Consider the following 15,431-nt stretch of genomic DNA (forward strand, 5'->3'; position numbering starts at 1 on the left):
AGCCTGGGTCAGTTGCTTACCTCTCTGAGTATCACTTTCCTTGTCAGTAAAAGAAAATGATACCAGTATCTGCCTCATAGCAATTCTGTTTATAAAATGCAGTCATAATGTATACATTCAGGGCAACTATACAAATGAAGACTCATGCTATACGCTTACAAGAACTGTTTCTCACTTTCGTCTCGACATTGCCTTCTAGGTCCTTCCTACTCAGAGTGTGGCCTGTGGTCATGCAGCGCCAGCCTCATCCGGAGCTTGTTGGATGTGCAGAATCGCACTCTCACCCCCCAGCCCTACCGACCTGCAGGCTGCATGTTGACAAGGTCCCAGATGACTGCACGTTCCAGCTTGAGAAGCACTGTCTACACAGGACTGAAGGGGTGAGTTCCTTTCTTATTGCTGCTGTAATAAATCACCACAAACCGACTGCTTGAAACAACAAAAGTGTATGATCTTAACAGTTCTGGAGGCGGAAGTCCTAAACTCAAGGTGTGGGCAGGGCTGGTTCCTTCTCAGGCTCCAGGGGAGGTTCATCTCCTTGACTTTCCAGCTCCTGGAGGTGCCTGCATCCTGGGCCCGTGGCCCCTTCCCCCATCACTCTGACCACTGCCTCTGGCTTCAACCTTCCTCTCTGACTCTGACTCCCCGGCCTCCCTCTTTCACGAACAGGACCTTTGTGATGACAGTGGGCCACCTGGATAATCCAGGATACCCTTCCCACCTCAAGTTCTTAAACTTTAATCACTTCTACAAAAGTCCCTTTTGTCGTGTGTAAAGTAACATATTCACAGGGGGATTAGGACATGGCATCTCTGAGGGGCCATTGTTCTGTCTGTAACAGATTTGTGTGACTAAGCTTTGCTCAGTTGATCAGAAATCTATTTCAAAACAGTGGCGACTGAATGACATGCTCACATTAGTTCGTTGATTCAATCATTTGTATCCTCAGTGTTTCAGGGCCTAAAGGCTGCCCAACAATCCACGTATGTTCTCTGTCCTCACTCTCTTCCACTCCCGCCCCCCAAACTCCTCTCTCTTCCACGTGCCCACCCCACATTTCACCTTTACTCTCAAGGGATGACTTGGCCTCCCATTTCACGGAGAAATTACAGTCCACCAGACAGGAGTATCCTCAACTTCTTGACATTTTTTTCTTCATTTATTTATTCAGCAAATATATACTGGGTGTCACACTGTGGGCTAAGTACTGTCCTAGGTTTGCAGGTACAATGGCTCCTGCAAGGAACTGACATTCTAGTTGGAATTTCCTTTGCCGTCCAGTGGTTGGGACTCCACACTCACTGTCGAGGGCCTGGGTTCAATCCCTGGCCAAAAAAAAAAAAAGAAAAAAGAGAGACAGAGAAATAAGGGAGAAAATTGGGGGGGGGGGAGGGGGGAGGGAGGAAGAGGAAGGGGAAACAGTAGATAGTGGAAAACGCCGTGCTGTGCTGAGAATAGAGGACAATAGACTAGGCAGCTACTTAAGAGGGAAAGATCAGGGGAGCTCCTCTGAAGAGGTGCTCTGAAGCTGAGATGTGAACCTGACAAGAACCTGCTATGTGGAAGCACACCAGGCAGAGGAGACCATGGTTGTCATCAGACAGACACACGGACTCGCATGGACTCCCATCCTGTTCTGTTCTCTCTCCTCCGGCTTAAGGGAAGACGCCCCCCTTTGTTGTAGCTGAGCAGTCTCACATGGCAGGCACATCCTTGGGAATCCTTGAAGACTTTCCAAAGGCTCCCTGGGCAAGTGCATTTTCGGGAGTCATTTTCCTGATTTCTTTTTTTTTTTTTTTTTTGCCTTTTCTATTCATTTATTCATTTCTCAAATGCTTGTTGAGATTCTTCTCTTTTCTAAGGGCTGTGATAAGTGTCATATGTGTTGAGAATATAACACAGAGTAAGACGTGATTCCAACTCTCAAGGGACTAATATTCTGATGGAAGACCCCACACTCTAATTTGTAGTGACTATACTTTATACACTGTAAAATTAAGTATATAAGAAATAACTCTGTGTGGGCTTCCCTGGTGGTGCAGTGGCTGAGAATCCGCCTGCCAATGCAGGGGACACGGGTTCGAGCCCTGGTCTGGGAAGATCCCACATGCCACGGAGCAACTAAGCCCGTGAGCCACAACTACTGAGCCTGCGCGTCTGGAGCCTGTGCTCCGCAACGGGAGAGGCCGCGATAGTGAGAGGCCCGCGCACCGCGATGAAGAGTGGCCCCCGCTTGCCACAACTAGAGAAAGCCCTCGCACAGAAACGAAGACCCAACACAGCCAAAAATAAATAAATAAATTTATAAAAAAAAAAAAAAGAAAGAAATAACTCTGTGTAACTCATTCCCCATGTTTTACAATGTTATAGTTTCACTCTGCCTTTTCCTTGGTATAATGTTAGCATAAATACATACCCCAAAACATGCCAGTAAAGTTTAAAGGTATCTCTTTTTACAACAAAAAAGTGACTCCTTTTTCAAAGCCATTCTTTAGATTTTTCTTAAATACCTGCCTTTTCTTAGCCCCAGTATGTTGTAGCAAAAATAGAAATGAGCCTTTTCTGATAAACAAGGAAAATAAGAAAACAATAAACGGGCTGGGGAAACAGCATAAACAGTCCTGAAAGAGTTAAACCATCTTGATTATTCTTTAGCTGTAACCACTAACAAACACTTGTAGCTAGACTTGTCCTCCTTCACAAAGCTAACCTCTAACACTCTCTGACTCTGTGTGAATTACATCCTGCACCTGGTGTTTACACCCCCTGCACTCCCTTGTAGCAAATCACCCCTTGTAGCATTCTGCATTTCAGAAAGAAGGTTGCAGGCCAAAACCCAGAGAGGAACTGACCCAATTACGGGGCTGCCTGACACCAGCTGTGACTGTTTTGAAATAATGCGGGTTAGGGTTAGGGTTAGGATTAGGATCACCACTTTCATCCTGATCACCTATCCCAGACTGAGAGCCCCACCTGCAACACTTCTCCTGATTCCCCAGGGCACAGTTCTGGAGGCGCTAGCCTGCTGTGTTCCCGCTTTGCCTGGCAAATATAGCTACTCTTTTTCTTTTTCCTCCAAAATTCTGCCTCTGTATTTCTGTTTGGCATCCGTGCAGAGAGCCAAGATTTTGGCATCAAGTCTAACTTCATTTTCCCGATCTTAAACTTCCACGTGTGCTCCTTTTTAAGGTTGTCTGTCTGAGACCACACGTCCAAGTTGAGATGTCCTCCCTTCCTGTCTACCTCCCTTTCACAGTTACCCTTTACTCTTTTTATGAAAGGCAGCTCAGCTCTTACCCAACCTAAAGCTTAATGTGTGGCTTTGCCCCCAGTGAGTAAAAACCTCAGCTTGTCAAATAAGGGGTGATTCTAGATATGGCTGGTTGTGTAGAGCAAGGGAAAGTGGAGATAAACAAAGAATATCTGTAATGATTAGGGTTTTTTTAATGACTTTTTTTTGGATTAAGAAGGCCTTTTTAAATATTTATTTATTTATTTATTTATTTTTAATTTTATTTTTTGGCTGTGTCAGGTCTTAGTTGCAGCATGTGGGATCTTCGTTGAGGCGTGCGGGATCTTATTTGTTGCCGTGCGTGGGCTCTTCATTGCGGCATGCAGGTTTTCTCTCTCTAGTTGTGGTGCACAAGCTCCAGGGTGCATGGGCTCTGCAGTTGTGGCGTGCGGGCTCCAGAACACGTGAGCTCTGTAGTTTGAGGCCCATGGGTTCTCTCGTTGAGGCACATGAGCTCAGTACTTGTGGCACGCAGGGGCTTAGTTGCCCCGCGGCATGTGGGATCTTAGTTCCCTGACCAGGGATCGAACCTGAGTCCCCTGCATGGGAAGGAGGATTCTTTACCACTGGACCACCAGGGAAGTCCTTGTGATGATTAGTTTTATGTGTCAACTTGACTGGGTTAGGGGATGCCCAGGTAGCTGGTCAACAGTACCTCTGGGTGTTCATAAGGGTATTTCAGGGAGAGATTAGCATTTGAATGGGTAGACTGAGTAAAGAAGATCACCCTCCCCAGTGTGGGTGGACATCATCCAAATCTTTGAGGGTGAGAATAGGACAAAGAGGGCGAGGGAGGGTGAATTTACTCTGTTTGAGCTGGGACACCCATCCTCTCCTGCCCTTGGACCTCTGTGCTCCTGGTTCTCACCTTCGGACATGGACTGGACCATACCGCCAGCTCTCCTAGGCCTCCAGCTTGCAGATGGCACACCATAGGACTTAGCCTCCATAATTGCATGATCCAATACCTCATAATAAATCTCTTTCTATCTATTTATATGTATCCAGTTGGTTGTGTTTCACTGGGGAACTCTGACTAATACAACATCCAAATGAGAACAAACAGGTTATTTATTCAGAGTGTGCTCTGGCAAGGGACTCGGCCACATCACTTGCATTTGGTAGAGACTGGAAGTCAGGCAGAGGAGGGAAGCTTCGTGGTGGGAAGGGAGGCCTTCAGGTGGCTCTGCTGAGTGGCTACTGGCCTGGGGAAGCTCATGGGGTTGGTTTCTGGAGCGTACACCATCCGTCCTTTATTGTGCTCACTATAGCGCTCTGCAGATATTGCACTTTTTACAAATGAAAGGTTTGTGGCCACGGTGCATTGAGCAAGTGCCATTTTTCCAACACTATTTGCTCACTTCTGGTCTCTGTGTCACATTTTGGTAATTTTTGCAATATTTCAAATGTTTTCATTATGATATTTGTTATGGTGACATGTGACCAGTGATCTTTGATGTTACTGTTGAAACTGTTTTAACATTTTTAACAATAAAGTATATTTTTAACTTAAGATATGTACTTTTTTTTAGACATAATGCTATTGCACATTTAATAGACTACAGTATAATCTAAACATAACTTTTATATGCACTGGGAAACCAAAAAATTTGTGTGACTCGCTTTATTTTTTGCTTTATTGATGTGGTCTGGAACGGAATCCACAGTATCTCCAAGGTGTGCCTGTGTTTGACTCTGGTTGGTCCTGGGTTGAAAGGCAAAACAGAGGAGCAAGAAGAGGGAAGTTGCCGTCACTGACCACTGACAAGTCCTGACTGTTTTGGGCCAATTGTGCAGAGGTTGTGGGTCAGAGACTGTTGTCAAATATGATCTGGCCATTGTCTGTGTATTCAGTATCTCATGAAAAATTCTGATAATTCCGAAGACTGAGCAGTAAATACCATTGCAAGTTGGGTAATTTCTACTTCTTTGCTTTCAACAGAATAGCAGGGGCAATCTAGGTTACTAAATATTTTTGGGTTTTTTTTTTTTTTTTTACGTGGGATCTTAGTTCCCCGACCAGGGATCAAACCCACGTCCCTTGCATTGGAAGCGTGGAGTCTTAACCACTGGACCACCAGGGAAGTCCCTAGATTACTAAACATTTTTATGATGGGTGATTCTATAATATTTTGGCATATATCCTAGGAGTTCAGAGAATTAGGTAGAATTGCTATAATAAAACTCCTTTCAGTCCCTCTACTTATTATATGAGCAGGGTGTTTGGTTATTTTTTTTAATTTGCATTATAAAAAGAAAAATATGAATAGAACTGATGCTGAAGCTTGTCTTATTTTATTAATACGTAATATTTATCCACAGATACGTGAATTAAATTTTAAAAGCCCTACTCATCTCATTAGGAGATATATTTCAATAATATTTTACTTTTTATGTTTAATAGTTATCAAAATTATAAGTTATGCTATTTTATCAATTATATACTAAAATAATTATATCTAAATTGAGTATGAATATTTTATTACATTCATATTTTTGTTGCAAGTAAGTATGGTGGGTTGATTAATAGAATATAGTATAAAATTCAGTTATGGAAATTAAAAGGATGTGAATGTGCAAGGAATGAAGGGACATTTTGGAATTGCTAAACTGTTAAAAAAAAAAAAAAAAAAGAGGCCCGTGTCGGCAGCTGCGGCGGGTCGCACAGCTCCGTCCCATCTCGGGGGGGTGGGGGGGGGGTGGGGGGGGCGGGCCGGGGAGGCGAGGCGCGCGAGCAGAGCGCTGGGCGCGATGTCCGACGCGGGCGGCGGAAAGAAGCCACCTGTAGAGCCGCAGGCGGGGCCGGGGCCGGGGCGCGCAGCCACGGAAAGGGGCCTGCCGGGCCCCTTCCCTCTGGTCCTGAAGAAGCTTATGGAGAACCCCCCGCGCGAGGCGCGCCTAGATAAGGAAGAGGGGAAGGAACAGCTGGAGGAAGACGAGGCTGCAGCGGCCAGCACCATGGCCGTCTCTGCCTCCCTCATGCCACCCATCTGGGACGAGACCATCCCATACGATGGCGAGTCTTTCCACCTGGAGTACATGGACCTGGATGAGTTCCTGCTGGAGAATGGCATCCCTGCCAGCCCCACCCACCTGGCCCAGAACCTGCTGCTGCCTGTGGCTGAGCTGGAAGGGAAGGGGTCGGCCAGTTCCTCCACGGCGTCCCCGCCATCCTCCTCCCCCGCTGTCTTTCAGCCCTCGGAAACCGTGTCTAGCACAGAATCCTCCCTGGAAAAGGAGAGGGGGACACCCAGTCCCATCGACCCCAACTGCGTGGCGGTGGATGTGAACTTCAATCCCGACCCTGCCGACCTGGTCCTCTCCAGCGTGCCGGGCGGGGAGCTGTTCAACCCTCGGAAGCACAGGTTTGCAGAGGAGGACCTGAAGCCCCAGCCCATGATCGAAAAGGCCAAGAAGGTCTTTGTCCCCGATGAGCAGACGGACGAAAAGTACTGGACGAGACGCAAGAAGAACAACGTGGCGGCCAAGCGGTCCCGGGACGCCCGGCGCCTGAAGGAGAACCAGATCACCATCCGGGCGGCCTTCCTGGAGGAGGAGAACACAGCCCTGCGGACGGAGGTGGCGGAGCTGCGCAAGGAGGTGGGCAAGTGCAAGACCATCGTGTCCAAGTACGAGACCAAGTACGGGCCCTTGTAACCCATGCCCCCGCCCGGGCGCGCTGCCTCACCTCAGACCTCTGCCTGGGACCCCTGAAACCCACCCCTGCGTGGAGACTTATGACTCGTCGTGGGCGCATGGCGGCGCACCTGCCCCAGGAGCCTTCACGTTCAAGCTTCATTATCACATGGCCAGCACGGCGACTTCCCTGGGGGCCAGCCTCCTCCCTGGCGGGATGCGAGAGAATCTACGAGGTGGTGAATCAGCCTTAGTCTCTGTTCTTGGCTGTCTCAGTTGGACCGGAAGGGGACCTCTGGAGCATGGGCTCTTCTTTTCCAGGGTACCCAGGCTTCCCTGACTCTCCCTGCTTCTCCAGCCTGGGCCGTCCAGGCCTGTCTCTGCAGAATGAGTCATGATGGCTGTCGCCCTTACATCTTCTCAGGTAGCAGGGCGCATTTCCAGGCAGGGAGGGTCTGTTGTCCTCCCCAGAAAGTCTTAGAGAAAAACATCCGTTCCCATCTTCCTCAAAGGTAAAAAGACACGCCAGCTCCTCTGTAGTGTCCACGTGGGTGCCAGGCCGCAGCGGCTGGGTGTCTGCACAGCCTGGGACGGGCTTTGCGTCTGGGCCTGCGACAGAAGTGCACCCAACCATTCGTGGCTCCCTCGCCCCTTTTCTCTGTGGCTCCGAGGCCCGGAAGGAGGAAGCCCTGGGGAGGGGCTCCCTCTGCGTTCCATCCGCCGTTGGGGAGAGACTCCCAGGGTGGTGGTCTCTGAGCCTTGGTCGCCGTGCATATCTCCTCTTCTCCAGGTCACTTGTGGAGGCCGCCTGAGTCAAATCTGTCCCACCAGACTGGGCCTCTGGGCCTGCTGTTTCTTTTCATCCAGTGACCAAGCTCAGATCTTGGATTTAAAAGAAAGAGCCTCCTCGTCTAGGAAGCTTAACTTCCTGGAGCTGGGATGCACCTTCGGCGTGGTGTTCAGAAAACCGGTCTCCACAGCCCCTCACGCTGTAGGCGGGGAGCTGGGGCATGTTTCTCGAGAAGCTACCGCTCCTTCTTGCTCTGCTTTCCCGTGCAGGCCAGGCCCGAGTCCGCCGTCCCTGAAAAGCAGAAGAGGGCTTCCCAGTTCTGGCTTCAGGATCCACCCCGTGCGAGCGGCCTGGAGGGCGTCACCAGGCAGGACACCTGGTCACCTGGTCGCAGCACAACTCTTTTGGAACAGCGGGCTCTGGGGACATTTATGTAGGCTAGAGTCCCCTCGATCTGGGTCCCAGGAGACAGCCACCCATGCAAGCCTGGCTGTGGTGTGGTGCGGAGGGGCCCACCTCCCAGCTGCTCCTTTCTCTTGTGTCCAGCTGGACTCGTCCTTTGGCTCTGCCCGAAAGATTAATTAAGGAGATCCGTGGAAGCGTCTGCTCGCTGCGGTCAGCTGGGGCACCCAGAGATGGGTGTATTTATTTGCCCAGGGCAGGCAGCCTGTGGTAAGGAGGGGTCAGAGGTGACAGGCACACTTTGTCACATTCACCACTGGCTTTATTTAAAGTGGTGGCTCGGAGTCCTGGGCCTTGACCCCTAAAGACTTTTCATAACAGATGTTAAGAGCAGGGGAAGCCATCCACTGGCTCTGGACCACACCCCAGGGGAACACCACGGCCCTCCAGGGACCTGCACACCCGTCTCTCCAGGGGACTTGACAAGGGTCCCTGAGGCCAAGGGATGTCAGCGCCCTCCCTACAGGCCCCTGAATTTTACTTTGTGGTTCTATGAAAACCATGTTCACACTTTTCACTCTATTGTAACCACAACAGGGCAGTTGCATCCGGCATGTCAGTGTCCTGCTCTGGGCAGCTCGCCCGCCCGGGCACTCTCCCTCTGGTCTGGCCACCCACCAAGAGGGCACTTCTCATTTTGTTATTGGTAGAAGAGCCACCAGCTTAAAAGCTCTTCATTTTCTTTGGTCAGAAGTGTATGGTTTGTGTTTCTTTCAGTTTTTTCCCCTAAGGGATGGACATTTAGTCTCCGGGTGGCGTCCACTTTCTGACCCCAGCGGGTGAGATGATGGCCTGATGTCTCTTCTCTTTGTCCCACCTTCTGCCTGTGCAGTGCCCTCCCCTTCTACCCCTCCCCCCCGACCCCCCCGCCAGCCAGTGGGTGTCTGGTTCTCTCCTTACTTGCGAAGAGTGTGGTGCTGGCTTCTTTTAGAAGAGCCCCTTTGAGCCAGGAGCCTGGCAGGGACAGGGAGGAGATGTCCGTGGAGGTTGACATTTTGGGGAAAAGGGTGCTCAGGTAAGCATGTCTTCTTCCCGGGCTTAAGGATCAAGTCCTTGCAGGAGAGGGTGGTGCCTACTCAGTTTCCATTGTGGAGTTGGGAGTCCCCTTGACTCCCCGCTGGACTCTGTCTTGGGGCTGACAGCCAAAGACTGAGGTGCCTATGCTCAGATCTTTGACATCCTCTAAAAAGCACTGGAGGCTAGAGACGCCAATGTAAATGGCTTTCTGTGGGCTTGCAGTGGGCTGGGAAGCGCCATCCCTACCTAAACACCCTGTCTTCAGCCTCATTGCAACCTCAGAACAGACAAATCATGAATGAATGAGCTAGAATGTTGCAAGATTATGCATATAATAAATGTATATCTAGATAGAGAAATATATATATTCAGAGAGAGAGAGAGCTTTCACAATGGCCAGCAGCCTCGTGGAGGACCTGGGTAACTCTTACCCTTGGCCAAAGGCAAGGGTTTGCCTGTCTGGGTCCTGAGGTTGCGGAAGGCACGTAGTAGTGAACCTTGACTCGGTAAGCATCACTCTGGTGAGGGGACCTGCTGTGGCCCTGGCAGGCAGCTCCTGCTTGAGGTGGGGTGGCAGGCACGGGGGCCGGCAGAAAAGGGCCCCTTCATGCTGTGCAGCTCTCCATCCAGGGCCCTGGGAGCAAAGGGCTGAAAGCCCTTGGTTTTCATGGCAAAGCCCCACCCCCCTCCCCAGAGCTCCTTTAACATCTGTTAATTAAGTGCAATAAATTTTTCTAGAAAATGGCAAAGATGACTTCCAGGTGGATATAGCTGTTTTACACTGTTGGGGATGCCAGAACACCACTTGGTTTTATTTTTCTAAGTGCATGTGACGCGACAGAGTGTGTGGGGCTCTGCGTCCTCCCCTGGGAGCTGGCATTCCAGCAGGCCTCTCTCTCCTTTACCTTTGTTGGGGAAGGAGGCAAGGCGCAAACCCTTCTTCCCAGCCGGTGAGGGCAGAGGCAGAGCGTAGCCCACTGGCCTTATGTGCGTGTGTGCGTGCGAGTGTGCCGCTGCCGGTGGGCCGGAGTGATGTGGCGGGAGGGAAGCGGGGAATGTATCCTTTTCAAACGAAATTAAATATTTTGAGACGAAAAAAAAAAAAGAGAGAGCGTGTTTATCTTCTCAGTGTGCAATGGTGGGTACCAAATTGCTAGAGTATTTTGATTTCATGGACTGTATTTAAAAGACAGTATTTTTTTATATGCTAGAACTTACATCCTTTGCAGCTGTTTATATGTAAAAAGAAAATGTTTGGATATCAAATTTAAAACGTGTGAATTGTACATATTTTTTCAAACATTTTTTAGTGTACTGAGCAAAACAGTTGGACGACCGATGAGCTAAAACATTGGTTTACAAGCTTAAGCACGCACCAGAATCCCTGGAAGGTGGTTAAAACGCAGGTCGCCGGTCTCCTCCGCGGACATTTCTCACTCACTGGGTCCGGAGTGGAGCTGGGGAATTTGCATTTTTCATCAGTTCCCAGGTGGTGCGAACGCTGCTGGCCCACACCCTGAGGACCGCAGTCCTGCTCTAGAATTACTAGCCTACCTGCAGTTGACTAACCTGGAAACACGGGTATCCCCCTGCTCCTCCTCCTTCTCCCACAGCCTCCAAAACAATCACCACCTAGTCTTCCCCATTTACTCCACCTGCAGATCGGAAGCCAGTGCAACCCCTCCGCATTCCCGGCCCTGGTCCAGCGCAGCCCCGCCCCCACCCGGATCCCCGCCGCAGCCCCGCCCCCACCCGGAACCCCGCCACAGCCCCGCCCTCACCCGGATCCCCGCCGCAGCCCCGCCCCCACCCGGATCCGCCGCAGCCCCGCCCTCACCTGGATCCCCGCCGCAGCCCCGCCCTCACCCGGAACCCCGCCGCAGCCCCGCCCTCACCCGGATCCCCGCCGCAGCCCCGCCCTCACCGGATCCGCCACAGCCCCGCCCTCACCTGGATCTCCCCCGCAGCCCCCTCCCCCCATCTCTCCGCAGCGCAGCCAGAAAGACCTTTCCGAAGCCCAGCCACAATCAGTCACACGCTCGCTCAGCACCTTCCCCAACCCTCCGTTACCCTGAGATGCAAGACCAAATATCCTCCGGTGTCTCTTGGTCTCGGCTCATTTTTAGAACTTCATCTTACATCTCCAATCCTCACCACAACTGTAAACTCCAAGTCTACTGGAGTATTTCTTGTTCCTTTAATGTGCTCTGCTCTTTCTCACCTCTGGGATGCAATTTAAACTCTCTGGAAAACTCCTCCGCTCCCCCAACCTTTGTTCACTGTGCTGAGTCCTAATCACCTCCAGATTGGTTGTTCAAGTCACTTCATCCAGAGCTCATCCTGGATTCTTTACAACCAGCTCGAATCCCGCCAAGTGTGCTCTCATGACCCCACTGCTGGCTTCAAGTATCACGCATCACATTTGATGGTACTTGCCTGTTTGCTTGCCTGTCTCTCTCCCTCTAGATTTCAGTTCTCTGGAATCTCTTCTCTTCTTTACCATTGTATCTCTAGTTACAGTGCCTGGAGCACAGTAGATATGCAGCAGATGTTTGTTGAATGAATTCATGTTCCTCCCGTTCGTTCACATCACACCAAGAGCTGAAATGGAAAGCACAGAGAGTGTAGTCTATGGTCCCAGCGGCTAGCAATAACACAGGAGACTGGGGCAGGAAGACAAACACACAGAGAAAGAAAAGACGGTATGGTTTGCTGTGAGAGTGAGTGACACACAGTGTAAGTGCAACAGAAGTTTCGAGAGAAGGGAGATTGTGCTTGATGGATTGTTTGGAGGAAACTAGATGAAGACCTTGAGTCTTCACATTTTCTTTTCATGAATTTTATAGTTGAGGACAAAGGGCATTTTGTGAGCCTTTGGGCAAAGCAGTGAACTATTTATTTAGCATCGATCTTTTCCAAGACTGGGAGCTATCACATGAAGAGAGGCTGAGCAGCCTGCCCTACGAACTTAGTGCAGTGACTTCAAAGCTTGTAATCGCTATTGATTATTATTATTTTTGTATCAGTTCATATCTGGTCGCAGGGAATGTAGACAGATACAGAATTTCAGTTTTTGGAAACTGCATGAAGTTTTATTGCAGCAAGGAGGTGACAAATGGTTCCTCCAAAAGCTAGTTTAGTAAATCACTCTAGTTGAAAAAGACATAATATTAGTGTTTTCTTTCAGAGATATTTAAAGGCACACATTTTCATTCAATTCAAGCCTTCTATACTATACAGAGCGAAACTACTCAAAGATTCTGAGAATCATGCATTCTTACATCTACGATAAAGGCAGTTTTAAAAAGCCTTTTTAGGGCTTCCCTGGTGGCGCCGTGGTGAAGAATCCGCCTGCCAATGTAGGGGACACGGGTTCAAGCCCTGGGCCGGAAAGATCCCACATGCTGCAGAGCAACTAAGCCCGTGCACAACTACTGAGCCTGCGCTCTAGAGCCCACGAGCCACAACTACTGAGCCCACGCGCCACAACTACTGAAGCCCTCACGCCGAGAGCCCGTGCTCCGCAACAAGAGAAGCCACTGCAGTGAGAAGCCTGTGCACTGCAACGGAGAGTAGCCCCTGCTCACTGCAACTAGAGAAAGCCCACATGCAGCAACGAAGATCCAACTCAGCCAAAAATTAATAAATAAATAAAATAAATTTTTTTTAAAAAGCCTTTTTAACAAACATTAAATTTTAACAAACATTAAACATTTTAACAAACATTCTAAATGTTGACCTGACATTTTTATTTTAAAGTTCAAAATTCCTGAGAGTAGTGGTTATTAAAATACTATATAGCAAAGATGTAAGGGTCTCATGTGTGAGAAGCAATTTTGGTTCTGCTCTCACTGGTCCGTATGACTGTCAGGCAATAGAATTGCTCCTGCCCATGTGTTTGTGTAACAGGGAAGAGCCAATTTTGACTCCACATTAGATCTGTTTCTTTGACTTTAACCTTTGCTTTTCGTTGCTTTTGTTACTATAGTCGTACATAATGGCCTGCCTCAGGGAACCCTGCCCCTCTGCGTGAATGTTAAACTAAAGCGCCTTTGTTCAGTTCACACGGAGACAATCTGACCCTGCCCACCTGTGAATGGCTGCAGAAAAGAAGAAATTAACACATCCCCTCCCCGACGCTGGCCAAGCCAGGCGAAACTAATGGCCTTTTTACTTCCTCGCCTCCTCCCCCTCTCTGTTCTATAAAAGAAACTGGCATCCAGACCCCGGTAAGATGGTTTCTTGGGGGACCCTAGTCCACCATCTTCTCGGTCTGCCGGCTTTCGGAATAAAGTCGCTATTCCTTGCGTCAACACCTCGTCTCCCGATTTATTGGCCAGTCTTGTGGGGAGCAGAGCGAGCTTGGACTCAGTAACATTTGCATAACTTACTTAAAAATAAGTATTATGCATGTTTAACATACACTGCTGCAGTTTCCCTGATTATTTCTGGAAAGAAAGTATCCAGGAAAAAGTTAAGGCTCCAAATAAAATCTTTCAGGGAGAAAAGTGAATTGCTAAAAATAGGGCAGGAACAGCTGAGAGTGTGACTTGGAGACACAGGAGCAGGGACGCTTGCAGACTAGGAAGCCCTTCTGGAGAAATGATCTGAGGCAGCATAGTAAGGAGGTGTATGCATGTTCGTGGGAGGCCGTTCTGAACATAAAGGGCAATAGAGCACAGAGGTGGGTTTTGTGGAGTGGGCGAGGGAGGCAAGGCCTGCAGTCAGAGGATGGGCTTGGGCAGAGCAGTGCGTGAGCCTCGTGTAGGAGGCTGGAGGGCCAGAAACGCACACACATGCCACACGAGTCTGGTGTGCGTGAAGCTGGGAAGGCCGAGAAAAGGCAGCAGATAGGCATGTAGCAAACATGGGCAGAACTGTCGGAGCAGGTGATGTGTGGCTGGAGAGGAAGGGGCAGAGGCGAACAGTGAGGATGAGGGAGGGAACACGTCACGATACTGACCATGCATGCAAGTGAAGCGTGCACAGTGATTTCGTAAGATCGATGCTGTATGTTCTTTAGAGAAAGTAGCTATAGGGGTTCCAGAAGGGCGATCAACTCATTTTTCATGCTGAAGAAAACCCACAAAGTTTACAAATGAGAAACATGAGCATTAGTTTTTAATGCCACTGATAGGTTGGATGAGATTGGGGGCGTTACTAAAGACCCACACCAAACCATATCAAAGGGAAAGAGAATTTCATACTGATGAATAGGGAAAGTATGGTTCCATATACCACACAATAATTTTGGAGTATGTAAAATTTATTAATTGGACTGACCGTGTTAAAATGATAATTATTGTGCATATCTGTGCAGCACACATCTAGGTTTATAAAATACAGCATAAGAGTATTAAATTTGCTGAGTGCATTCTCCTAATAACGAATAATGTAAATTAGCACTCTTCACAGCCTCGACTCAAGGATCATATACAGATATGAGTGAATAAGCAGAGAAGTAAATATTAGCTTCTTCCACCAATTTATTTGCTTCTGAGGCTTAAAATATTGAATGCGTTTTCATTTTTCTACTGGGCTTTATAAGGAAGTTAGTTTCAGAGCCTAAGGGATTGAAAAAAAAATATTGACTTAGAACTATTTTTTCCTGGAAAACATATGTTGTAATTTACAAAAGGAATATTTGTTGTTGTTGTTTTTTTACAATGTTGCAAAAGCTTGCATTCAGCTGGTAGTGCTTAGCTGTCATTTTGGGGCTTCATAGCATGCTGATAATTTTGGCAAAATTCGTGGTAACTGTCCAAATGAGACAGATTTTAAAATTACTGAGAGCATCATGAATTCCTGAAGCACTTGTTGGGAGGGAGTTAAATGTTTTAAATCCCTTCTGTTAGCTCTTCTCACAGCAGACCCAGATGCTGAGGTGAACTCCTGGTTAATGACCTTCTTCAAGGTCACCGAATAAATCAGTTTCAGCCCTGGGGCTGGACTTCTAACCTCAGAGTCCTTATATATAGCCTGTCTCCTGAGCTGAGTTGCCATTAATAGACTCGTTAGATACTTTGGGTTTTCAAATGTGGTTTAAAAATTCCATGTGATTAAACCACGAGAAAAGATAACACATGTGCAATTTACACACTTTGCAACATTGTTTAGTGCTAAGTAAAAATCTAGACGCCCTCACATCCAGACAAATCCAGCTTTAGAAATGCTTTGTTTTGGCCAACAATCTGTTGAAAACTTTGGTTTTCAACCTTTGGTTTTCTAATTTTA

General features: G+C 48.5%; 2 protein-coding genes and 1 pseudogene across 8 annotated transcripts in view; 2 read left to right on the forward strand and 1 right to left on the reverse strand.

Annotated features, from left to right (window-relative positions):
- The window catches only part of DDX43 (DEAD-box helicase 43), a 128,723-nt gene that overhangs the window by 64,409 nt on the left and 48,883 nt on the right, over nucleotides 1-15,431 (forward strand). The gene's annotated exons all lie outside the window — the stretch shown is intronic.
- CGAS (cyclic GMP-AMP synthase) overlaps nucleotides 1-15,431 on the reverse strand; it is a 71,672-nt gene that overhangs the window by 19,115 nt on the left and 37,126 nt on the right. For 2 of the 6 annotated variants that reach the window (XR_014248291.1, XR_014248292.1), the window contains 2 exons: nucleotides 11,419-11,798; nucleotides 10,308-10,654 (listed from right to left, as the gene is read on the reverse strand). The gene's annotated coding sequence lies outside the window, so the exon portion shown is untranslated. Of the gene's footprint in view, nucleotides 1-10,307; nucleotides 10,655-11,418; nucleotides 11,799-14,160; nucleotides 14,270-14,294; nucleotides 14,763-15,431 lie in introns of those variants that run through there. The other 4 variants (XR_014248293.1, XR_014248289.1, XR_014248290.1 and 1 more) reach the window with 4 other exon arrangements.
- On the forward strand, nucleotides 2,331-10,302 carry LOC309634683 (thyrotroph embryonic factor pseudogene; annotated as a pseudogene). The gene has a single exon. The product of its transcript is annotated as a thyrotroph embryonic factor pseudogene (transcript).

Source organism: Balaenoptera borealis, assembly GCF_965194805.1.
Source record: "Balaenoptera borealis genome assembly, chromosome: 9".
Taxonomy (NCBI): Eukaryota; Metazoa; Chordata; class Mammalia; order Artiodactyla; family Balaenopteridae; genus Balaenoptera; species Balaenoptera borealis.